Below are 25,325 nucleotides of genomic sequence, written 5' to 3'. Positions count from 1 at the left end.
ACACTGACAAAACTGAATCCCAGAACTAAATAAGGCTGATATTCACACAAGTTTGTGAGCATTGATCCCATTACTTTAGAATCAATCCCTGAACTTGTCTCCATGCATGCAGTGAAGCCCTTGGGGATGTATGGGTGAGGGAGAAGGCAGGAACCTACCCAATTAGCAGGATCACAGAAGCCAAATCTACCATTTGTAGGGCTCAACATTTTATAACTATTTTGCTCCCCCAACCCTAAAGTCCTTGCTACACAACCAGAAGCCAGAAACTGGAGGGACAGGGTAGGTAAGAAGATAAGACCACATTATTTAACCTATTTTCCACTTAGAAAAAGATTTTATGATCAGTTTGAAAACATGTAACTCTAAGTTCAACTTTCCCAATGCCTTTCTCCAGGAAATTCAGTTCTCACAGACATGAATGATTAGAACTAATCCTGCCAAAGAAAAAGAGTACATGAATATTGTTCTCTCATTGACAGGAGAATGAGGTTGATTATATTTTTCTTTAGCCTTTGACAAATTAGAATATCAGTCTATCCTTTCCTCTAAATAATCCCTCAGTGTTGGTTTAATTTAGAGAAAATAATAGCTGCCTGACACACAGTCTGTCTGTTAGTATTGGCTATGTCCATGCATCATATTAAAGAAGTATCCAACTTCTCCCTGCCTCAGGTTTTCCACCTATTTTACTCATTCCACTAATGTCATAATCAGACCTAGCCTTGAGAATTATTATGAAGCAAGAAAATGTTGTCTTTGAAGTTTCCTCACTCGATGCTGCCCTTTAGTTTCCTTTACTGTCTGGTAATGCTCTTCCTGATTGCAGCCGCTTTCCAACTCTGGGACACAATGCCAGGGCTTCCAGCCTCAGACAGTTCACAACCACATCTGTCCATCCGTGTCTCTCCAGCCCAACCTCCCTGGGCCGTGATTTTCTAGCTACTTTCACTGAGCACCTGGTTGTAAAGTGGGTTTTTGTGCCTTGTGATTTTGGACTTTTTAAAGCATTCGGTCTTAAGCCAAGGGAATGGCTTTCTTGATAAAAATGAATAAAAGCTCTGTAGCTGGATTAGGGAATCATATAAGACCAGAAGAGGCCTATGGATCGCCAAATCATACCATGCTTTGCCAGGTGCCCATCACCATGCCTCGATAGCTTTTTGTATTTTTAGTAGAGATGAGGTTTCACTGTGTTGTCCAGGCTGGTCTCCAGCTCCTGACCTCAAGCAATCTGCCCACCTCGGCCTCCCAAAGTGTTGGGATTACAGGCATGAGCCACCATGCCCAGCCAATGTGGATTTTTATGAGAGTGAGACAGTTATCCGGGTATGTTTCCTGTGACTTTTAGGACTTGAGGATAGTCGCAATGGAGGTATATTGGCTAAAACTTTGTGATTCCATATTTTTGGTAATAAGTAGGTGAGTAGTCGCCTCTTTGGCTCAGCTAGACGTCAAATAAATTTCTTTAAACTCTTTTCTTCCTCACACAACATTCACCAGCATAGTGACGCTGGGTTGTATTTTGTGTAAAATTTACATCCCTCGGTATCTTCAGTTTACTACCGTTTGTCCTCTTTCATAAATTATGTCTTTATTTTATTCTTCAGCATTCACCTTTCCAGCTCTCCTATGCTCTCCCTAAGAGCCTTGCAGTGTGCCATTCTTCCTCTGGAGAACCCACCTGTAAATAAAATTTCCCCCCTCAGACTTTCTACGTGAATCCCAAAAACGAGGTTGGCTCACCTTGACATTTTATTGTTATCTGGCATTTTACCCTCTATCTTCCTCAGTATGACACATATGTTTGTAACTGAGGCCAGGAAAGTTTTAAAAGAAGAGAAAAGAAGAAGAGAGAAAAGGAGGAGAGGGAGGAGCAGAAAGGACCAGGAAGAAGATTTTTGTTTCAATCCTTGTTTCTGTTTTAGATAAATTATTTAGACACTAATCCATCTCCCTAGAATCAGATAAAAATGTAGGTAAGCAAACTTAGACGAATTTCTCTATAAGCATGAGAATTACTCACCCAAAACACCAGAATAGGTGTAGCGTTGTCCCTGAAAACAAGTTGGTGGCATCTGGCAGAGGTTCACAAAAGTGCTTGTGAGACTTATATGAATGGAAGATTCCTGAAGCAGCACAAGATTTTGATTTAGTAGACCTGGGTTGAATTCCAGGAATTTCAATTTTTAACAACCACCCACAGTGGTTCTGACACTGTTCTAGAGAAAGAATATTTCAAAGTTTTGGGCTATTTCATCAAGATCTTCATTACTCTCCTTGGCCCTTTGAGAATCCTGAGTGAGGAATTTCAAAGATGAATGTGTGTAGAGAAAGAGCATGTTGCGTAGAGAAACAGTAAATTTTATTACATATTATGCATTTTTTAATTTAAAGAAGAGCTATCTTGGACCAGTTATGCTCCATAAATACAGCATATAAGCATTAAACTTAAAGAGTCTAGTATCTGAAACAGTCATTGTCTACTCACCAAAAGAACTGGAATGATTATAGGCAGCCCAGGCCAGGTATGTAATGTGGGTGTTAAGACTCTGTTTACAAAAACCAGTGTGGGAAGGCATGGAATTTCCAGACTGAGTGCTACTTGTGTATACAGTTCCTCAATTTGTATTCTATAGGAACCCAAAGTTTGTTTGCTGCGGGAGCAAATCTCACAATGCAGCAAAGCTGGACATTCCATAGCTCCTAAGCTGATGTGTTGCCCTGCCTGCCCTATGCTTCCCTCCTTGTCCACTCTAGCCAATTCCTTAATGAGCATCTGATTTAGATAAACTATAACTGTTCAGAGCATTATTGTTTAAAGCCCCCATGCCAGCTGACAGCACTATAAACTTTGAAATCACCAATCAGTAATTATCTTCATATATTCATGATGAAATAAAGTTGCAGAGAAAGCCAGTTTTTGTTTCGAGAATACCTTCTTTTAGTTCTTTTAGGGTGGTTGTGATACTTATGGCCATTGGATAGTCTCATGCACAAAGAAATTCAAGTTGCATAAAGCAAAAGTATCCAAACATGAAGGGCAATGATAGCATCCCAGCCTTTGGCCAAAAAAAGGACCCGATTCAATAATTTTTGGCTGGGTCAACCAGTACTTGAAATTTAAGTTTTTTACCCAACATTTCTATCATATATAAAGGATTGCAGGTAGACGTGGACTACTAGTACATAATATAAACCACTATTTTTTTAAACTCAGAATCTACGTGTGCATTCATTCTGAAGCTTATCTTTTATTCCTAAAGCCTGCAAACTAGATGTAATACTAACTTTCAGCAAGCAGGCCTGGTGCTTACTCAGGAGAAAGTTTCCCTTCTTTGCTTTCATTCATAGGACTTTCTATTCTGAGACTGTTTGACTTCATCCCTGATTGATCTTTAACTGGCATACATTAAAAGACTCTCCCTGAATAATAAGTGCCATGGAAATAGGCACCTTTCATCTTTGGAGGCAAAGGAGCCCTGTGCCACATGGTGGGGTGGCAGTTCCTTTGATCAGCATTTCTTTACTAGAGCCCAGAAACTGAGTCACCCTACCAGGCATAGCAATACAATAGGCATCCAGTATCCCAACGGAACCAGTGCTAAGCAGTGATTGGGAATTTCCATCAGAGCATCTTAATCCACTAGTCTGAGTTGTCACCATGAGTTCCACGATGCCCATTAAAATGACTTCAGGTCACCTTTACTGAGCCTGCCCATTCACTCCAAAACAATTATCCTAATCCCCTTAGCAGACCCAATCCCTTAACACTTATGAAGTGCCCTCCTACGCAGGGTGCTGACATTTTCCAACAACACTGGCCTCTTTGAAATGCCAATCAAAAGTCCTCCTTGTTAAAATACACGACCCTCTCTGCAAGTATAAACAGACCTTCATACATCACCACTACCACCATCATTAAAAAGCACTTACAGAACACCCACCTGTGCATGATGCTGTGCAGCCCAGCCCAGAACAAGCAAGTGTTCCAAGTGCTGACCTGAGGAAGGAGTGGCTACAACCCTGCCACTTCAGGGTTCTTCTGCTGTTTATTTAACACAGACTGTGCCTAGGGGCATGGGCCTGCAGCAGACCATTTCTGGTAGGTGGGTAATTGCCCCAAGAGAATTAATTAGCTGCTTAACAGAGCAGATCTAGGAAATGTAGTGTGTGACAAAGCTCACCATCAAAGTTTTACCAAAATGCTACTTTCCAAAATGTTAGTTACCACTCCCCAGTACTCATCTACTTGGTTCTGCACGGGGTGATTTGCAAGGATCTTTCTTTCACAGTTATTTTCCTTCCCTACATACTGTCACCCTATTGACTACTCACCACTAAGGAAGGAAGGGTAAATAGAACCAATGTTGATCCATTGTCATGCTTTTGGCCAGCAAATCAGGGCAGAGGACATAGGTTTATTTATCACTCCACTACTTACCAGCAGGGCAACTTTGGAGAAGCTGGTAAATGCTCTGGGCTCCAGTTTTCCTCAGTGTAGAATGAGAACCATACCACATATGGGTTGTTTTAAAGGTTGAGTGAGACAACAAAGGGTGAAAATTAAGTGCTTGGGACTCAGTGGTGTCAGAGAAATCTGGGCCAAATCTTAGACAAGACTGATAGTATTTACTAAGTCTGGGAGCCTTTTGAGAGGTGAAGCTGGGAAGGCCTTTGCACACTCAGGGGGTGAGAAAGTCTGATGAGAAAGGAGTGACAAAATAACACGAGACAAGGCAAGACATTTAAGGTTAGCAAAAGTTAGGCAGGGGCAACCAAAGAATTAGAGTGCCTGGAACCTAGGGGCTTCACTGGGAAGTAGTAAGAAGAGAGGGTGAAACATAAGAGAGAGAAGCAGTGGTGGAGGGGATCTGTGCCATCATCCATTTGTTCGTTCATTTCCTCAGCCATATACAGACGTCAGCATTTATTGTTGTCTACCCTGTGCCTGATGCGATGTTTGGCAAATTTACATGATTCTTTATGCAGAAAGCAATATAGTAATCTGGAAAGAACAATGATTATGGAGATGTGAGCTTGAATCCTGGCTCTCACCTCTATGGTTTTAGCTTCTCATTAGCACCATTTTACCCTTCTTTAGCTGCGTCCTTCCTGTGGGCCCAAGGGAGACATATGTTTCACATAATTTTATAACTTGGCATAATAGAAAAAAGATACCGATGCTTCAAATCTAGCTAAAAACATGTTTTGACAAAGATGTATATGATTTAATTTCCTCCTCCTCGTTGCAATATTTTCCCCACAATGCAAGTTTAGGTATCTGCCCTTTACTTAAACCATATACAACGTGACAAGTAATAAAGGCTTTAGTAAGAAACATGAAAAGAATAAAACCGAAGATGCGATCTTTCCCAATTCAAAGATATTTGTTCGAAGCAGTTCCACTCAACTGTCTTAATCTCTTGAGAGGAGTCTTGGTTTATTGTGAAAGAGTCTCCTAAGATTGCTTGAAATGCCTGTGATGGGAACCTGGTCTGTAACCTAGCAGTGTAATGGTCTTAGGTCCTTTCATGTCTTTTCCAATGCTTAATGATAGGTAACCTATATTCCAAAATTCTCAGTGGATGTCGTTCATTCAAAATATATAATACATATAGGTTCTAGCAAACAATATTTTACCTACAAAAGAAAAGCGAATGTGGGCTGGAAACATCCATTGATTTTAGATGTCCATGTACTAAAGAGGTTGTATTCAGTGTAGCTCACTCAATTCTGATTGAATATCCACATTTTTAAACCTGCTCTGTTAGAGCTAACCTATAGAACTTCAGTTTCTCTGTTGGCGAATGGTAACAGTAGTGCCTACCACAACAGGGATATCAGCAAAATTGCATGAGGAAAATTATTTAAATATCCTGGGACTGTTCTACCTAAAGCAGTCTTATCAGTTCTTCATCATACCATCCTTTTAAATGCTGAGGATAGGTCTCCCCACAATCTGAAAATATATTATTTATTTACATGTTCAATTGTCTGTTTTCTTTTCTTCGTTTACTAGAATGTATGCCCCAAGAGAAGAGGAATCTCACTTGTTACATATCAAGACTTGCCTGCTCATAGGAGGTACTCAGTAAATGTTTGTTGAGTGCATAGTAGTTGATCAATAAATGACAGATATACACAAAACTATACATATGTGTATATATTCATATATTTATAGCTTCTTTACTAGATAGTATTGGTCTACATATATATTCATGATAAATATTCCATATGAGCTATCATAATCCTAATTTTATGTATATAAAGAAATGAGTTAAAAAAAGTTGAGTAACTTGTCTAACTTCACAGTGCTAAGAGTATTGGTCTTGGGAATTGAAACCATAAACCCAGTTTACATTTCTTCCATTACAGCACAGCTCCTATTCACTAATTTTTTTAAGAGATGGCCATCACTCTTCCTTACCATACCCTGTTTCAGAGTCTATTTCACAGGTTGTAACTTTATCTATCCTTCCCAATGTTTCCTCAGCCCTCCTTCCAGCCCACAACAGCCTGTTCCATATGTACAGGGCTATAGCCTGAAGTATCCTTGTGTGGCTCTCTGGCTCTGATCTTGTTATGGAGCCATCTCAGTGCTATTATTTCCAAGAGTGGGCTGCTCCAGCATTCTTAAAGCCCCTCATTTAATTGACTATTCAAAAATCAGATACTGTGAGCCCCCATCCCCATAGGGTTAAAGCACCCAAAAGAATCCCCACCGATTTCCTTCTGCCTCACAGCAAAGTTTAAGCCACACATGCACTAGCTGCTGATGGACTCCACACCCCAGCTGTGCCGCTGAAGGGTGACTGTACTCGGGCAGCCGGTTCCAAATCGAGCTGCTGAAATGGGGCCTCATGAGGCTTTGACAGTGTTAATTACTGAATCCTCCCAGCCTGCCAGCCAGGCTCCTCCACGGAAGGCCTCGCCATGTGGAACTGCTCCTGGTGGCACTCCCTCTGAGCTCCCATTTGGCAGCAAGCAGACAACATTTTAAAAAGATGTTTTTATTTGCTTTAGCGTTTGGTTCATCCTCCCTCCTCTGCCCCCGACTCTGACACTTCGGGACTGAAATATGTTTTTTGCAGTTGTGGCCAAGTTCCACCAGGTTCCTGAATCCTGCGTTTAATGAGTTGGTTGTCAGAGGAGAGGCCACAGCTGGAGGCGTTGACCCAGGTTTTATAGTCAGGGGTCTGTGCACCCAGATCCACCGCATGAATGGTACAAGTAAGGGCATGGGACAGCTTTTTACTTTATAAGTCTGACTAACTTTAGTTCCAGAGTCCTCCGACACAGGACATGCTCCATATTCATATATAATATTTAACTTTTCTGTAAGAGTGCATACAAAAAGGAGCCTTGGTTGGGACAAGAGTGCTTTTGTGACAGGTTTCCTGAAAGAAAAGACTCCACATCACTTTTATGCCTGATTTAACTTGACCCGTCAATCACAGGAATTTGGCCAGCTATGCTATGGAACAATGCAAGTCCCATTCACAAGGGCTGTAATATGCTATTCATTAAGATGACTCTCTTGGCTTCCACCATGGGTGTCCTCTCGCTCCACCAGAAGACCTAAGGGGATAAAAAAGAGCCAAGCCACTAGAATAGCTGCAATAGAATGCACTGTGGTCACAGGGCCAGTGCCAACTCCAAAGGCATGTAGCAACCAAAATGCAGATGTTCGATTTGGCCATGAGAGATGGCATGCAGGCCTTTCAGGTTCAGTGAACCAAACAGGATGATGAGGGTTTCATCTTCCAGAAGTTGTGCCCATAATTCTAATTGCTAGATTGAATTCTCCTTCTCCAGAAGATTAGCTATAACCAGTTACTAGGGACTCATGCAGAGAAGACACTTGATTCTTTTTCTACCATACAGTTTTCAGATGGAGCAAACAGACAGGTACAAGTCAGGATACAAATGGAGTCTAGTGCTTTCTGCTGCCTCATCTGAAAGTCAGCCATGCAGGAGATGCCCCAAACAGCAAGTGGACAGCAAGTCATTTTTCTTGGAGAATCATGATCTAAATTTTCCACATGAAAAGAGTCCCAGGCCTAATACTTCTGCAGTTGGTATTTTCTCCCACTTAACTTCCCAAAGAAATGCAATCTTTTCCCCAAAGTTCAGTTCCATGGGTTGAATTGTGTCTCACAAGAATTCACATGCTGAGGTCCTAATCCCCAGTATCTCAAAATGTAATCTTATTTTGGAAAGAGGGTCATAACATATATAATTCGTTAAATTAAGATGAGGTCATGGTAGAATAGGGTAGGCTCCTAATCCAGCATGATTGATGTCCTTATAAAAAGGGAAATTTGGACCAGAGACACTCACACAGGGAGAATGCTGTGTGAAGACAAAGGAAGAGATTGGGGTAATGCCCCATAAGCCAGGGAACACCAAAAATTGCCAGCAAATCACTAGAAGTTAGGTGAGAGGAACAGCCGACAACAGATTCTCCCTCTCGGCCCTCAGAAGGAACTTACCTGCCAATGCCTTACTCTTGAACTTCCAGCCTCTAGATCCATGAGAGGTACATTTCTTTTGTTTAAGCCATTCAGCTTGTGGTGCTGGTTATAGCAGCCCTTGCAAACTAATTAATATAGCAAGTGTAACTGCTTTTTTGCACTTGTGTCCCCTCAAAATTAAAACTCTTAGAGAGGATTCTCTACCAGTTTTCCAGGTAAGTTTTAGAGAAAGAAACAAGCTGAAAATTGTCATAGGTGAGCAGATGATATTATGTTTGCAGGTCAATATACTCTCTGTAAGGCTATTTGTAAGCACTGTATTTATTGCAAAATATTTAATGTCCCTCCGAGGAAAGGGGAAATTGAGATATGAAGGGCAGAGTCCTTGGAAATAAGGCTCCGTGGTGGAGAGTTGCATGCCCACTAGGGCTTGCTCACAGAAACAATAGCTGTAAGGAGATGAGGCAGAGGAGAAGTTGAGTGGTAGTGTGGCTACAACAGATGGATAAAATGATGACCATCCATTGTGTCCCTAAGACCAGCTCCAGTGTTGGGAATTATAAATTGTGTCACTGATTTCCTACTAACTTACCAGAATCCTGAGAAAGCTGTTCTCAGATGGGGTGAAATGTCCATAAAAGCTGTACGCTGCCCAGCAGTGCAAGGAATGGACTGTAGTGGATGCTGTGGTTGTTGGCCAATCCCCTCTTTAAGATGAAGACACTCATTACCTCAGATGCCAGGAGTCATGGCTGCTGAAGGCTCATAGCTGAGTTCCTCCCTCGGCATTGACCTCAGTCAAAGAAAGCTACCTCCTCTTAGGACACACCCCATCTAAGGGACATCCCACATTCAAGAGCTCAAAGTAACCAGGTAGCAGTCAGAATTCAAAGTTAGTGATACTCTTGCTATGTCCTCTGGTGGAAGCATTCCCTCTCTGAGGTTCAGAACTTATGGGTCTTTGACACACACAGTTTCAGAGACAGAAAGCATAAATTATCCAAATGGGTCTGTGGAGATAATCAGGGGCAATTCCAATATCACTTTTCTTCCCAAGTCTTGCTATTCTACCTACTGGGGACATAATACCATGTAACGGTCATTATATGTGAGTGTACATTGTATACTATAGGATGGAGCCCCCTCCTTACAGCACCCTCTCCAAGCTGGCACATCAGCTGCTGTTTGAAAATGCTATCCCTGTGGTCCAGCAGACCAGCAGCTACTGGGCAGTGCTGCAACTGTTATGATTAGTGGATCCATGGTCATATGTTCATAGTAGTCCCTTCTGTGCTGTAAAGTGGGCTGCTTGGTCTGATGTGATATATGATCCTGTGTTTGTGGATCAAATGTGCCCCAGATAATGGGGCTGATTGAGGCCCTGGGAGAAAGAAAATCATACCCATATTCAGAATGTATTGATTTCAGTCAAGATAAATTGCTGTTTCTTCTAAAGTGGAAACAGTTCAATATAATCAACTTGCCATGAAGAGGCTGGTCAGTCCTTCCTGAAATGTTGCCACATTAGAGGCTCAGTGTGGGTTTCTATTGCTGGCAGGTTGGCTATTCAACAGCAGCAGTAGTTAAATCAGCTTTGATCAGTGAGAGTCTGTAGTGTTAAGTCTAGGTAAAGACTCCTTCCCTGCCACCATAACTACTTTGTTCATGAGTCAGTTGTGCAAGCACCAGAGTATCTGATGACCTAGACTCTATTTCAGATGCACCACTTCCATATTACAAGAGATTGCTGTTAGGCTTGTCTCATCATATGACTTGATGCATCTGACAGGACCAAAACCATGGTGGGAAGTTCTGGTCACAAAATCATTTCATGTCCTACCATCATGCTACCAGGGTAGTAGCACACCATGGTCTTTGGCATAATTTTCTGGTGCAGATGGCATATCTTTGTTCCAGAAACATACGTACCTACACTGTGGTGCTTTTACTGTGGTTTGCCATATACTTCATACAGGATCTTTTCCACCACAGTTATCTCTGTTATCATACCATATACTCTGTATAATAACATAGGGTCTGCCAGGCCTTAAGACCCAAGCAGCAGGGCCACTTGCATTGCGGCCTAGAACGGCTGCAAAGCTTTCCTGCTAGGTCCTACTCAAAGCTGACAGCCTTCCAAGTCATTTAAACTTGCCAGTGAAGAGCAAGTTTATAGAGAAGACAAAACTGCAATCCCACCATCATTCAATGAGTCAGAAGCCAGTAGCAACTTACTATTACCCAAACCTACTGAACTTGTTGGAAAGATCTTTCCAACAGTAAGTAGGTTAAAAAAATTAAGAAGAACCAACTTCAAAGCAAAAATTAAACTGTGTTTCTACTTAAACAATTAATACACCTGAGTTAGTTTCCCAAACCCTAACTTCTGATTAAATGCCCTTAAAACTGAAAAAACAAATTGTTCATTTAACAAATCATACTCCTACTCAGAATGAGTTGACTCCAATGTGGATACAGGAATACACTGCTTCCTAAATGCAAAGAGACCTATCAGGCACTGTGTTTCCTCCTTAGGGGTGAGAAGTACAAGGACAGTCCTGTACTTCAAGGGCATGCTCCTGCCTACCCCACTGATGCCTAAAACTTTACTGATACGGTTGGTCCTGGAATCTTTCTTTATAAAGTTTGTCTTTCACCTGGAGTGTGTGTGTATGTGGCTTAACAAAACACCTAAAATTCTTGCTGCTTCCTGCTAGTCTGGTTTTATTAATATTATGTCTTTGAGATAGTGGGTCAAAGTGATATTCTACAGAATGTCCAGTCAATACGTGTCCCTTTAACTATATAATTATGGAGGGTGGGAGAGTTAACACAGCTCTGGGGAAAGACTATATATGCACACATTTGTCTATTTCATGTAAAGACAAATTGCTTCTAATCCTCCTTCCTAATAGAGTTGAAAATGAACACACAAACCAGCCCAATGGCTGCATATCATGTTCCTAGGGCTGTGTGGTTATGTGCTTATGAAGACATAACATCTGACAAAGCAGCTACATTTGGAGCTACTACTTGGTTGAGTGTTAAATGCTCCATTGTCATTTTTGAATTTTGCAGCAGTGAGGCTGATGAATTAAATGTTTTTGTATTACTACTGTTTTTGTATACTGCATATCTTTAAGAATAGCACTAATCTCTGCCACTCCACCAAGGATGCAATATTATTTTTTTATTTCCTATGTTGGCTGGAGTATAGGGGCACCTTAAGAAGCTTTCTCATAGTCTTTCCCACTATGATGGTTATTGCACCTCAGGTCAAGAAATCATTGTGAAGATTCTTCCAACTACTAAGTATATGCATCCCAATTATATATTAGGGTCCAGGAAAATGATCATGGGCTGGATCTCTGAATCTAGTGACCTCTGTGAGCCAGATGTGGGTCAGGACTTCATTTATTACTTGGCTTTCCAATTCCCACGCTTATGCAGGGCCATGATGACAACTACTGTCCCCAGGTACTAATATCAACTTAGATTCTGTGTCCGTACTACTTGAAATGTCTGGGTATACCCTATTTTCTAGTATATGGTTACTAAGAATATGGCTGAAACTATTTTAGGTGGGAAACTGGAGCATCTTTATATACTAGTGGAGTTGTAGGGCCTTCCCAGGGACTTGGCATCTCCTTCAGTATGTGAGTTCTGAAGCTGAAATACTAATGTAATTCAGGAAACTGGAAAAGGGATCATGACTTTCTACTGGCTGGTTTCCAATAGTCTCCTGATATTTTCATCAAATAGATTGAGCAGTATCTTTGATAGTTGCCCACCTATCCTTCTCCTGGGTTCTATCAAGTATCTCCATGTTTTTATGTAGCTCAGGCAACATACACTACCACGCTGGCCATGCTGTCATTACTACTGTGCCTATTTTGAACAGCCACTTGGCCTCTATCATTCTGGGATTCTATCATCTGCATTGCTCTCAGGGTGCTTGGTTGTAGCAGCATCTCTTATGTTCAGCTCTGGCCTGGCCTTCAGAGCTTCAGATGATGTGAGCAGTCCTTATGTTTTGGAGAGGGTCATTTTTTTTACCCTGGGCCGTCCCATGGAACAGAATCACATGGAGTGTTTGCTGGCCTTATTCAGTGTATTCTCTCACCAAGTCTACTACCATCAGCCTCTTAACTCTTTCCTCTGCTGTCTCATGGCAGTTCTGGTGGCTCTACTTCATTCAGTGTGAACCTTTGCTTTCTCTAAGTTTATATCAGGATCATTGCCAGGGTGTTAAAAACTGTATCACAGAAATAAACTCTTCATTGTCCAACTTCATGTCCATTACCCTTGATATCAGAATGCTAAGAATTCTAGTTACTATCTCAGCTACATTTTGACTTGGACCTGCAGTAATTTTGTGGTATGCTCTATTTTCTTCATCAGGCTTAGCACTTTCATGGTTGCATTATGTTGTGGTATAAAAGTAATTACTGTTTTGGTGCCAATGGAGAAGTGGAGCTAGATCCTGAGAGAAGTGTGTATTGTCCTACAAGACTGAGACTTCTGCTTCATCTTCAAACAAGGGGAAAAAGATAGCTATTACAGGCAAGAACGGGCCACTTTGCAGAGGGTAGAGGATAATCTAGAAATTCAAGGTTTTCAAATTCACTGATCCAGATTCCCCTCTCAAATCTCAAGATCCTACTCTTTGCTAAGCAGGGTTCTGACCTCAGAGTAGCAGACTTGCTGGGATTGAGAAGTCAGTCTTTTTTGTACATCTGCTATTCTTTCATAACAATTTCATACCTAATCCTCTGCATTTTCTGCTTCTAGCTGTGTGAGTGTCTTATCATATGCTGTCAAGGAGGCCCTCTGGCTTTCATATTTTACCTTGAATTGGTTGTTAATTTACCCTTAAATGTTATTGTTTTTGTCAATGCATCAATAGTCCTTAGAAAAAGCTGATTCTGTAATCTTTATAGTTACCATTTCCCCAGAACTATTCAAACACTTGAGATATTTCACTGACAAGTGTATTCTCTTTCACCAGAATCCCATCTGAATTCACCACCTGTAAAAGTTATAACAATTGCACCTCTACTGCATGGTAGGGTTTTCAGTAACCCCCGCCTTACTCTGCTGGGGCTGCCACAACAAACTACCATAGACTGGGTGGCTTCAAGAAGAAAAATTTATTTTCCCACAATTTTGGAGACTAGAAGTCTGAAATTGTGGTGCCAGCATGGTTGGGTTCTGGTGAAGGCTCTAATTCTGACTTTCAGATGGTCGCCTTCACAAAGCAGAGAGAAAGAGAGAGAGAGAGAGAATATGAATCTTCCTCCTAGGACCTCATTTAACCTTAATTACCTCCTAAAAATCCTATCTCCAAAAATAATCACATTGAGGTTATAGCTTCCGTACATGAATTTGGGGGAACACAGTTTATTCCATTGCACCCATCTACCATCAATGATGGGAACCTGTTCAAAAACTCTGTTATAACCTGGTTCCTTCAACTATTGCTGGCACCATATGTCAGTTTCCCAGGGAAACAGACTCTGAGATGCTGCAGTTTTCATCTAGATGACTTATTGGGAAATACTTTTAGGAGCAACACCTGTAGGAAGGTAAAGGAAGCAAGACTGGAACTGTGATGCAGCCTGAATCAAGTCATCAGTTGATTCCAGAGAAAGTTTTGAAGCTAGGGTGGCCATACAGAGATGTCTCACACTGAGGCAAGGGGACAGAACTTTTGTACCACTCCATGACCAGCCTTGAGATGGAGGCTGCATCCTGAGAAGAAGGGGACAAGCTTGGATGAGGCAGCTTTTTTCAGCAAAAGGCAATTCCCAGAGAGAGACTGAGTTGTCAGTCTCAGCAGCCATCCCTCCCAGAGATTGGGGTAAATGTCAATTCTAGGATGGAGTGGGGGATCTGGGTGGCACGCTATAGCATCCACCCATAACAAACAAAAGCCATTGCTCAAAGATTACATGACATGGAAAGACTTAATTAATTATAAAAAATACAGTAGGAAGGAGGGAGCTAATCTTAATTAAATTACTGAATTTCAGACTGCTTTTTGAAAATATCTTTGCTCAGTGTGTTTATATTATACTAAGATATATAAATGGATATCAATAAATAAATTTAAAACACAAGATATTATAAAACATTAACTTTATGTAACATGATAAATAGATATGTTCTTAAAATTAACTGCTAAGAACAGAAGCTGAAAGCATTTGAAACATTTTGTTATTACCTAATTCTTTGATTTCAAAAAAAGGAAACTATCAATTTTATTGCTCTTAACCCAATTCCATCTTCTTGGTGAATACCACCTTGAAAATTAAGAAGTAAATCAAATGTTTTAAACTCTCATTTATTTTGTGTAAATATTGTCTGAATTAGTTCTTATTCCTAATTTGCATAGTCTGAAAGAAAAAAACCTTACTATGGTGTAAATTATTGATATGAAAGAAATTATTGCCTTGAGAACATTAAAAGACATTTGAGTCTTCAAGTAGTACTTTAGAAAGTATTCTCAGAGACAATAAACAATTTATCTGTATTGGGTCTAGCTACTTGAACATATTACAATCAATGCCAACATGTTTAGAAAAATCTGAGCTTTATGTATGACTTTATACTTAGATGGAAGTGTATGTATCATAATTTGAGCACATTTTATTACATAAAACTATCTTCCGAATTAACTTATAGAAAACTATCTTCTGAATTAACTTATAGATCAGTAGAAAAAAACAGAAATTATAATATAGAAAATGAATATAATATCAATAATTTCTCTTTTGTTGGACATTTTTACCTTTACTTAAAAATTGGTCAAATTTAGAAATGTCACTCTGAAAGCTTCATCTAAAGTTCCCAGAAGGTTTAATACTATTTAATGTCTAGAGATCTACACTCATCAACTGAGAAAAATACTTCAACTATTTTTTTTTTACATGATTGTAGCAACTGCAGGATTCTTCTCAAGTAGGGTATTCTACTTTTGCCCAAATACAAGCAGTATTAGAATTATACACTGTCATAAATATATCTTACTACTGATTCATATAATATGACTTGGACCTTAACCAATAGCTTAAATTATACATAGTAATCATTCAAAAATGGACCCTTCATGGGTGGGGGAAGATTTTCTGTTCTGTCTATTTAAAAAATCCCCATTACATAATGGGAGTTCAGAGATACCACATTCAAAAAGAATAAGATATACGATAAATAACAAAAATTATGCAGGCAATTAAAGCTCTAGCGCCAACATTCGTCATAATTATTTAACCAAAATGAATTGGTCCTATGAATCTCTTACACAATTTTTTCCTAAAACTTTGCCATTTGTTATCCTATATTCTTACATTGTTCTGATTAAATTAGAAGGGCAGGCTCTGGCTTTGATCTTTTTATCTTTTAATTTCAGACCTTTCTTTTTCACTCACTCACATTCTCATATCTATACTTGTGGCCCACACTTCTTTTCTGAGCTCCTGACCTATATGTACCCAACTGAGTATGATCTTGACTCTGATTCTTTTATCAGTTTCTTAATGGCTATTTTAAAGCTCCATCCCTTATTCTGCGTCCTCACTGCTTCTGCCCTAGCTTAGGCCCCCGGCATCTCTTGTTTGGATTATTATGATCCAGTTGTTCTGTCTGCCTAATATTTTATTGCCTACTCATCTACTCTGTACATTATTTCTATGTATACCACATAGAAATACTAAAGTACACATCTAATTAGGTCATATTTTCAGTTAAAAACTTTAATGTGGGCCGGGCACGGTGGCTTATGCCTGTAATCCCAGCACTTTGGGAGGCCAAGGCAGACGGATCACGAGTTCAAGAGATCAAGACCATCCTGGCCAACATGGTGAAACCCCATCTCTACTAAAAATACAAAAAATTAGCCAGGTGTGGTTGCAGGCACCTATAATCCCAGCTACTTGGGAGGCTGAGGCTGCAGCACTCCAGCCTGGGCAAAAAGAGTGAAACTCCATCTCAAAAAAAAACCTTTAATGTGACTCCATTGTCTACAAGAAAAAGTTAAGGTTCTTGACATTACAGAGACAGCTCACCATTGTTGGCTCCTGGTTTCTTCTTCAGCCCACAGCATGTCATCCCTCTCCTACGGGGCACAGTCCCATGAACGATAGGTCGTTCTCCAGATCAACACATTGCTCAGGTCACTGGGCCTATTTCTTCCACCAGTAATTTCCACTTCTGTCTCACTAGATTGGCAAAGTTCTTCTGATACTTTTTATCATATTTCTTGCATTCTCTTACAAACGTTGACCTTTTCACTATAAATAGTATGATGGTTTATTTAGGTGTCAACTTGACTGACTTAGTAAGGGATACCCAGATAGCTGGTAAAGAATTACTTTTGGGTATGTCTGTGAAGGTGTTTCCAGAAGAGACTGGTATCTGAATCAGGGTAAGCAATATCCACCCTCACCCAGTGTGGGTGGACACCATCTGCTTGGCTGAGGGCCTCGACAGAACAAAAAGGCAGAGGAAAGCTGAATTTACTTTTTCTCTTCTGTAGCTGGGACACCCACGGCCCTCAGACTTGGGTGCTTGCACCAGTGCCCCCTCTTGGTTCTTAGACCTTCAGATCGGAACCGTGCTACCAGCTTCCCTGAAGCTGGTAGCATGGTTATATATATCTATATATCTAAATATCTATATATTTATAACATATATCTATATGACATATATCTCTATCTGTATCTACCCTATTGGTTGTGTCTCTCTGGAGAACACTGACTAATACAAGCAGGGTCACCATGTATTTTTTTTTTTTTTGGTCTCAACTGGGACACCTTGGAAAGTTAAAAGCGTGAGACTAATGCTTACTCTAATAGATTCTGAGGCAAGGTCATAACCTAGGACTTTTCTGGGCAAACTGATATGTATTATCCCTTACTTATAAGTCAAGTTCATTATTCCCTTTTCTTTATGCTTCCTCTCTTTGTGTCAACTTCTATCCCAATACTTATTGTATTATGTTGAAATTACTTATTTATATGTCTCTCTCACCTACTACATTTGCAGCTAAGCCCTTGGGGATTAGACACTATGGTTTATTAATCTTTGCATACATGAAAATCAGCACAGCAAATCGGATTAGGTCATCAGTATATGGTAGGTAATAGAAGGCTATTAGATGCCACAAATAAAGGGATAAAAGGCCAAACATTTTCCTAAATTTAGATTCCTATTAAACCAGCCTGAAGGTAGAAAGTTCCATGTGCTCACCTCAGGATAATTCTTGGAGACAGTGTGAGCATCCAGGATCAGGAAGGTGTAGACGTGTTTGACAAACAACATAAAGGGCTAGGTAGTGCCCAGAAACCACAAATGAAATGGAAGCCAGATGCATATGAAATAAGAGTTGAGGAGTTCCTTGTATGAAAGCAAGGTTAAGACAATAAAGAGGGTCAAAAATCAGAAGGAGTCAAAACAGCCAACATGTGGCAGGAATGACAAGAAATCTTGAAAATTTGACTAATTTAAACTTGTCCACATTCACAGGTGAAACTTGGAGTATAGAGCCAGTGATAAGAGATCACCTGAAATAAGTAGACCTTGTTGGCACCAAATGATCATGTGTGTGTGTGTGTGTGTATATACAGAGACACACATACACACATATACAACAAGGTCATACTTTAATCAGGTCCATACATACGGATGTGAGCATATGTATAGATATACACTTCCCTGCATGCATAAAGTCACATGGTATATATAAGCAACAAATAATTTTCATTTTATCTGCTGACTTAATTTCTATAAGTTTAGGTTTTTTTAAATATGCAATATCAAAATTAGCTTAATTCTGAAAATTAGCTAAGCCAAAGACATTGTGGTTTCTGATGGAATGAAAGTTTCTTACTGGAAGGCAAAATATTATTTTGATTACTTAGTTTTATTGCTGAACTTAAATATCCTCTCCTCACAAAGACCTTCTCAAACCTCCACGTAAATTATCCCAGCTGGGCACAGAATATACTCAGTATAAAAATATGTTCTAATCTGGAACACTTATATTTGGTTTCAAATCAGATACATCTCTATTTCTTCACCAATCTACACGGAGGCAGAAAGTCTGAAAAGAGCCAAGGTTATCATGAACATGATAATACTGACTCTCGTAAATAAATTATTTCCATTCTATCATCTCCATTTAAAGACTTTTTTCAGTGATTCATTCCCCACAAGAAACATGAATAACTTTTCCCTTGGTGTTTTGCTTCTTTGAAGCTCAGTCTGGCCATCTTTTCTCCTACCACTGTTGTTTTCTTTGTTATCACTGAAGCCACCATCTGCTCCAAAGAGAGGGTCCTTAATGGGACTTGAAGTGCTAACAGTGCTGCCTGAGGCAAAAGTCTGAAGTTAAAATTTGGCGCACAACCATCTTTGCTTTCAGCACCGATGCAGCCATCTCTCCTGGGCACCCAGCATTCCCTGGGGTTCTCTGTTTATAGACCTCCCTGGTAGCGCTGTGTTTCCTGACAGTGTCTGTCCTCTTCTGTCAGTATCTATTCCATATCCCATTTCATCTCAGGCAATTGTCTTCTGAAAATCAACTTTGTGAACTATTCCATGCTAAATTATTACTAACTGATCCCCTGAATTGACAAAGCTTTCCAACCAAAGAAAAAGGATGTATCTCCATGGTGCAATTTCTGGCCAGAAAATAATACATTTGGTAATTTAACAATTCCGTTACTCCCCAAAACGTAGCATGTGGGTTTACTGCCAAGCCTGCAACAGTGTGATCTGCGCAAGGGTGATATCAATATATAGTTTAAATTTTCACAGGAATTGGTGTTTGGTGAAACTCTTCTAAAAAATCTTGCCAGCTCTTTAACACAACACGCTTAAATAGAAGTGAGTTGGCTAAAAAGCTGACTCCAGAGAGGCAATTTGGAAACATCCGAGGGTCAAAGACAGGTAGCAACCATCGAGAAAAGCCTTTATAGAGTGGTAGAGGAGAGCTTTCTCTGCCTAGAAGACATATTGCTCTCACCCAAATCCAGGTTGGTCTATAAAAGCCCTTCCCTGGCAGCTGCAGCAGGCATTTTGAAAATCACATTATATAGGAGGCATTTTTTAGAGGGCCTTTTGCAATGCACATTAGCAAAATGTATTTCCGTACTTCCGTGAATTTGTGAATTAGCAGATTACACTAATGACAGCCATAGCAACAGAACTACAGTTAATGAAGAAACTCTAATTGAGACAGAAGAAGCTCTGTACTTCAAGAAATTGCAGCCACAAATACTGTAAACTTTCTGAAATTAATACACGGAAATAAACCAACATGAATGGACATGAGCAAAGCAGCCAAAGAAGCAAACACTGCTGGACTAACTGGACAAAAAAATAAAATTAGTAGTATAATAAATTATGATTCCTTAGGAGACAGTGATGGTTACAAGCATGTATATATACACATATATATTATACATATTATATATACACATATATATTATACATATATGTATATATAAGCATGTATATATATACTATATATGTACATATACTATATATACATAAGCACATATAATTCATGTACATATGTAGTATATACATGCTTATGTATATAGAGTATATGTACCTAACTGTACATGTACATATATATATTTGTGCTTGTGTTAACACATAAAATATGTTATAAACTTTACTTCCATGTATTTACAGCCATAATCCTTGTGTTCTTTTATTATTAAGGTTATAAGTAAAAGCCATTATGCTAATAAATTAAGGAGAATCATTCCACCAGATTCTATTGTAATATCTCTGCTTAAAGTATTTTGGTGGCTTCCAGTGGCACTTAAAATAAAATTCAGCCTGATTCAATAGCCTACAAAGTCTGCGGGATCTGACTCTTGCATCTTCCCCAACCTCAAGTCAGCCACTCTTTGCTTTGATCATGACACTTCAATCATCCTTATCTTCCACAAGTGCCTCAAACACTCAAACCCCATTCTTGCTTTGGGGCTTTGCTATGTGCTGTATACTCTAGCATCTGAGAGTTCTCTTCCCTGTGCTGTTATCATGGCTGGCTCATGCCTCAACTTAAGTATAAACTCCTCAGAGAGACCTCTTCAATTCTCCATATTTAAACTGATTTTCTCCAACCCCTCCACCACTATGTCCTACCAGAAGTAAATTTTATTTCATTATGGAACTCATCACAAATTGTGCTTTTTTTTTTTCTGTTTATTGTTGTTTAATAGCATAGGGGCTGTCTCTCTCACTAGGTCGAAAACTGCATAAGGGTGGGGCAAAAATCTGTCTTGTTCACCATTTGATGTCCCACACCTAGCACGGTGTCTGGTTCACATTACCTGCTTGTGTCTGCTGGCAAAGCCGCCAAAGAGATGTGCCAAGGCAAACCTTAGTGATAGTTATTTGTTGGGAGGTACAATCTCTGGGCAACAAGGCTGAGAGGGGAAAAAAAGTGAAATAAGGAAAAAGGAGACAGACACAAATATAAGGTCATAGTCAGGGCTGTCAATTACCAAGCTTGCTGTAGCTTCCCAAGAGACACAGTCTGTTGCTCAGCTATAAAGGATATGTTCAGATGAGCTAAACAGAGTCCCTGCACCTTAGAACGGTGGATTGGAGAAAGGAAAAGAAAGGAGTTTATATCCTTTTTTCTCTCATTGATCAAAGTTCTCCAGTAGGAAGTTACCTACCCAGCCGCTGGTACTCTCAATCCCCCTACTTCAGGGAAGCCACTAGGGAAGCCAGATGGCAGACCCTGTGTTAGAATGCTTTATTATTGTTACTATTTTTGAAGGCAGAGTCTCCCTCTGTTGCCCAGGCTAGAGTGCAGTGGCACAATCTTGGGTCACTGCAACCTCCGTCTCCCAGGTTCAAGGGATTCTCCTGTCCCAGCCTCCCAAGTAGCTGGGATTATAGGCATGTGCCACCACACCCAGCTAATTTTTGTATTTTTAGTAAAGATGGGGTTTCACCACGTTGGCCAGGCTGGTCTCGAACTCCTGACCTCAAATGATCCCCCCACCGTGGCCTCCCCAAGTCCTGGGATTATAGGTGTGAGCTACCGTGCCCAGCCTACAATGCTTTATTTAAGTTGCAAAGTGGTAAGAGGAAGAGGAGGCTTATGAATTTTGTTAAGTCGAGCCTGAGTTCCAGGTTTGTGTGGCTTCTACCGCAAAGGGTATGATGGACATAGTGTCGGAGCTGAGCACTCACCAGGGAAGACTGAGAAAGTGGGTGTTCCCCAGAGATAGTCACTGCTGCTGCCGTGGCAGTACTAGTAAGAGCCAGAACTCTCCAAAACCAAGTGGCCGAGGGCCTAGGACAGAAATAAGGCCAAGGAAATGGGAGAGGGTTCTTCCATCTGATTTGGTGCTCAGTCAGTGTTTGTCAAATGAATAATAGCAGAATGGATAAATATAATGCTAGAAGCAGGCCAACTTAGTAAATGGATCCACTTAAAACCTGAATGGTTTGAACATTTCTTGTCTGGAAAGAAACCACTCTTGAATCTTACCATTTTAAGCATGCAATATGACTTACCACTTCTGGACTTTCAATAGAACAGTCTATTCAATATCTCCCAGCTCAGTCCTTTATTTCATTTCTGGCCACATGCACCAACAGCCTCATCCACCTTTCTGGTACATATCTGCCCACTCCTCATCAGTTACAAAGTCATTTGCTTTGGTCTGGTCCATCTTTCTGTATCTCAGCAGATCAATCAGCAACTATTTATTGGGTGTCTAGTGTGGACAAGCAGCATAGGAGGAGTCATTGACTAAGAGTTATGGCAGCTGGATTCAAATCTTATCTAAGCTCCAACTTCATGGAAGGGAAGCCTAGCTTAGCCACCGCATATCTCAGCATTGGACCAATGGGAAAGGGAAGGAATTTTGAGAACATGTACTAACATGTACTAATCTGGCTGATGCTTAAAGAAGACCACCAGCAGCTCATAAGTTTCAAATGGCATGAAAATCTGGGGCTCAAATTGAGTTGCAGTGATATCTAAATGAGAGAGTGGGTGAAGAACCACATATTTGAAGTGCAAGATGAGGGAGGACAATTCTGTAGTTGACATGTTTTGTCACTTCCTTTGGTTTGGGAAAAGATTTAAGCCCTGAAGCTTACAGTATATGAAGCTGATGCTAGCCATCAAATAGAAGGTCCTGGCAGAGAGGAGAACGGAACTACAGTTTATTGAACATCTGGTATGTGGTAGGCAACGAACATACAACTACTCAAATTAAGTCTATCCTCACCAACACTTTATATAGAGGTTTTATCATTTCTCTTTTACAGATGAGCAAATGGATACTCAGTAAGGTTATGCCACTCCCCCAATTAAAGGCAGTAACATTCGCTTGACTCTAAATTTTATGATTTCTTGCCATATCAATCAAACTTAGAGAGAGACACATACTGCGGGGGGGGGCGGGGGGCAGAATTTCATATTTCTAATCCAACAGGCTGGAGGCCAGGGTAGGAGTCCATTCCCATCAGGGTTTAGGGACTGAACTCACTCCAGCCCCCTCATTGCATATCACTGGACCAAACATTCCACCCTCTGTGCTTCTATTTTGTCTATATACAGTTAGTTTCAGAGTGTGCCTAGGATTTATCTTTCTGTCTCATTTACTGTACTGCTGTGTGAACTAAACAAACAAAATAAAAACCTTGTAAGTCCCATATCCACAAGGAAGTTACAATCCTGTTAGAGAAAAGAATACTACTCATGAAATTATTAGCAGCACCAGAAAGAACGCAGCTCCTCTTGGTGTGCATTACGTATATGTGTGTGCAATACAGATACGACAGAAGTTACCAGAGGTGTCATCATTTTAGAAGGTGAAAAGGAAAGCAGAAATCTGATTCTGTGTAGAATGAGGGATGTGGGGAAAGAATGAATAAGGGAAAAAACAGGCAGGATCTAAGACAATTGCTGTCTTTCTTCAAGACCATTGGAATGGCTTCCATAGTCCTGTTAGTATAGACCAAATGTTTGGTCTAAGAACTCCCCTCTCTACCGTCCCCCCTCCTACCAAATACACACAGGTGCTTACGCGCGCGCACACACACAAAGATAAATTATAACTTTCCCCAAAAGCTGCAGTCACTTTACATTTGACTTCTAGTGCTATTTGTTGGAATTTTAGAAAGGCACATTCTCTTTCCCATCTCACAATTTTGTTCCCTGTCAATAAAATACAGCTAGTCTACTTGTTTTCCATACTCAAAGATGTTTGCTGGAAAGGAAGGGAAGGAGAATACTAAAAATAGAAAATGTAAAACTGTTGAATTTTTTTGAAAGTTGGGGAATCGTGTATTTAGGATTCCATTTTCTCTTCTATTGATTTCAAGCAAAAGTAATCCAAACCAAAAACGTGTGTCAAAGGGATGGCATGCATGTGTAGAGACAAATAGCTTGGTCTAAAATGGAGTAATAAATAATAGCATTCATTGTTGAGCAGACTAGACTTAAAATTATATGCAGAGTTTCTGCATAAGCTACTTTTTCATTCAAAAACTTTTCTATGTATTAACATTTTTGGACTCTGAGCACTTTTATCTTGGTCTTATCCCAAAAATAAACTTTTCATAAGTTGAACATAATGTCTTCAGTTGCTTTTGAGCTAAGCAAGGATAATTTTAAAAATCACATTTCTACCTTTATAACAATTAAAGAGAACATTTTGTGTATGGATAACTCCAAGCCATACAAAGTATAAAGCTGAAGCTTTCCATGTGTCTAATTCTCAAGGAAAGTAGATCTCTTGGATAATTTCAATCCTTTTTCTTAAAGATAATAAAGTTATGAATGTAGCCCAAAAGCCTCAGGCCTCATCAACCTGTGTATACAAATGTTTTAACATTAAAATGTAAACCTGATTTTTTCTATTTAAAAAATATTTACAAAACATTTAAGACTGCAACAAACATTTTAAAAAACAAGAATAAAAAACTCATTGCCTAGAGAGAACAAGCATTCAAATTGTGCCATATTTGCTTCAGAAATGTTTTGGGGGGAAAATGAAATGCATGGAGTTGAATCACAGTGTGTGCCTTCACAGTTTCCCCTTTCTCAGAGGAGATCTTCTTGGGGGTAACTACCATCCCAAGGCAACTTGTGTTCTTCCCCATCCCTGTTTTTGAAAAATGCCACCATAGATATGTATATGCATCCAAAAAATATATTCCAATGTTTCATGTATTTTAAAACATATATATAAGTGGCGGCATATTGTACTTATCCTTTTGCAATCTGCTTTTTTCACTCAACATTTTGTTTTTGAGAATTATTCATGTTGATGCAGAGAGGAAGTTAAACATTATTTCAAACAGTGAAAACATCCCAGCTCACAGAGGAACTCTTGAAAAGTCCACATGGCATTTTGTGAATGTCCCCAGGAGTGTCTTGCACATGCTCAGGAGTCCCCAGGACCTTCCTTCCTGTCACCATGCTGTGTGGGGCTGCCTGAGTGTCAAGTTCCTCAGCCACCCTTTCCTCAGCTGCTGACTCACGATTCTGCTGTCTTCTAGACTGCTAGAGCCAGGACCTGTGGATCCAGATGTCCTCACTGCTGCCACTCTTGGGGCCAGCCAAGCCTCCATGCTGCCCTCACCCTCACTCCAACAGACAGATATTCACCAACGTCTCCAGGCATCAATGTCCCTCATACTTGTGGGCCCCCAACAAACAGTAGTTGGCCAGAAAATGAGAAAGAGCTCCCATACTTTGGTGTAACTGTTCAGGGGCCTGTACCTGGGTGCTTCTGTTAGGTGTTTCACAATTTGAGTGAGCTCTCTTAGGTCACACGCAGAGAAAGGGAACGTTGATAG

At 40.1% G+C, this 25,325-nt stretch overlaps 1 pseudogene; it reads right to left on the bottom strand.

Annotated features, from left to right (window-relative positions):
- Positions 1-25,097, bottom strand: part of LOC129524479 (histone-lysine N-methyltransferase SETMAR-like) — a 58,614-nt pseudogene extending 33,517 nt beyond the window's left edge.
- Positions 25,098-25,325: the final 228 nt, after the last annotated feature.

The sequence above is a fragment of the Gorilla gorilla genome, chromosome 13, assembly GCF_029281585.2.
Source record: "Gorilla gorilla gorilla isolate KB3781 chromosome 13, NHGRI_mGorGor1-v2.1_pri, whole genome shotgun sequence".
In the NCBI taxonomy this organism is placed as follows: Eukaryota; Metazoa; Chordata; class Mammalia; order Primates; family Hominidae; genus Gorilla; species Gorilla gorilla.
Note: the sequence above shows the minus strand (reverse complement) of the source record. Positions and strands in the feature narration are given on the sequence as shown.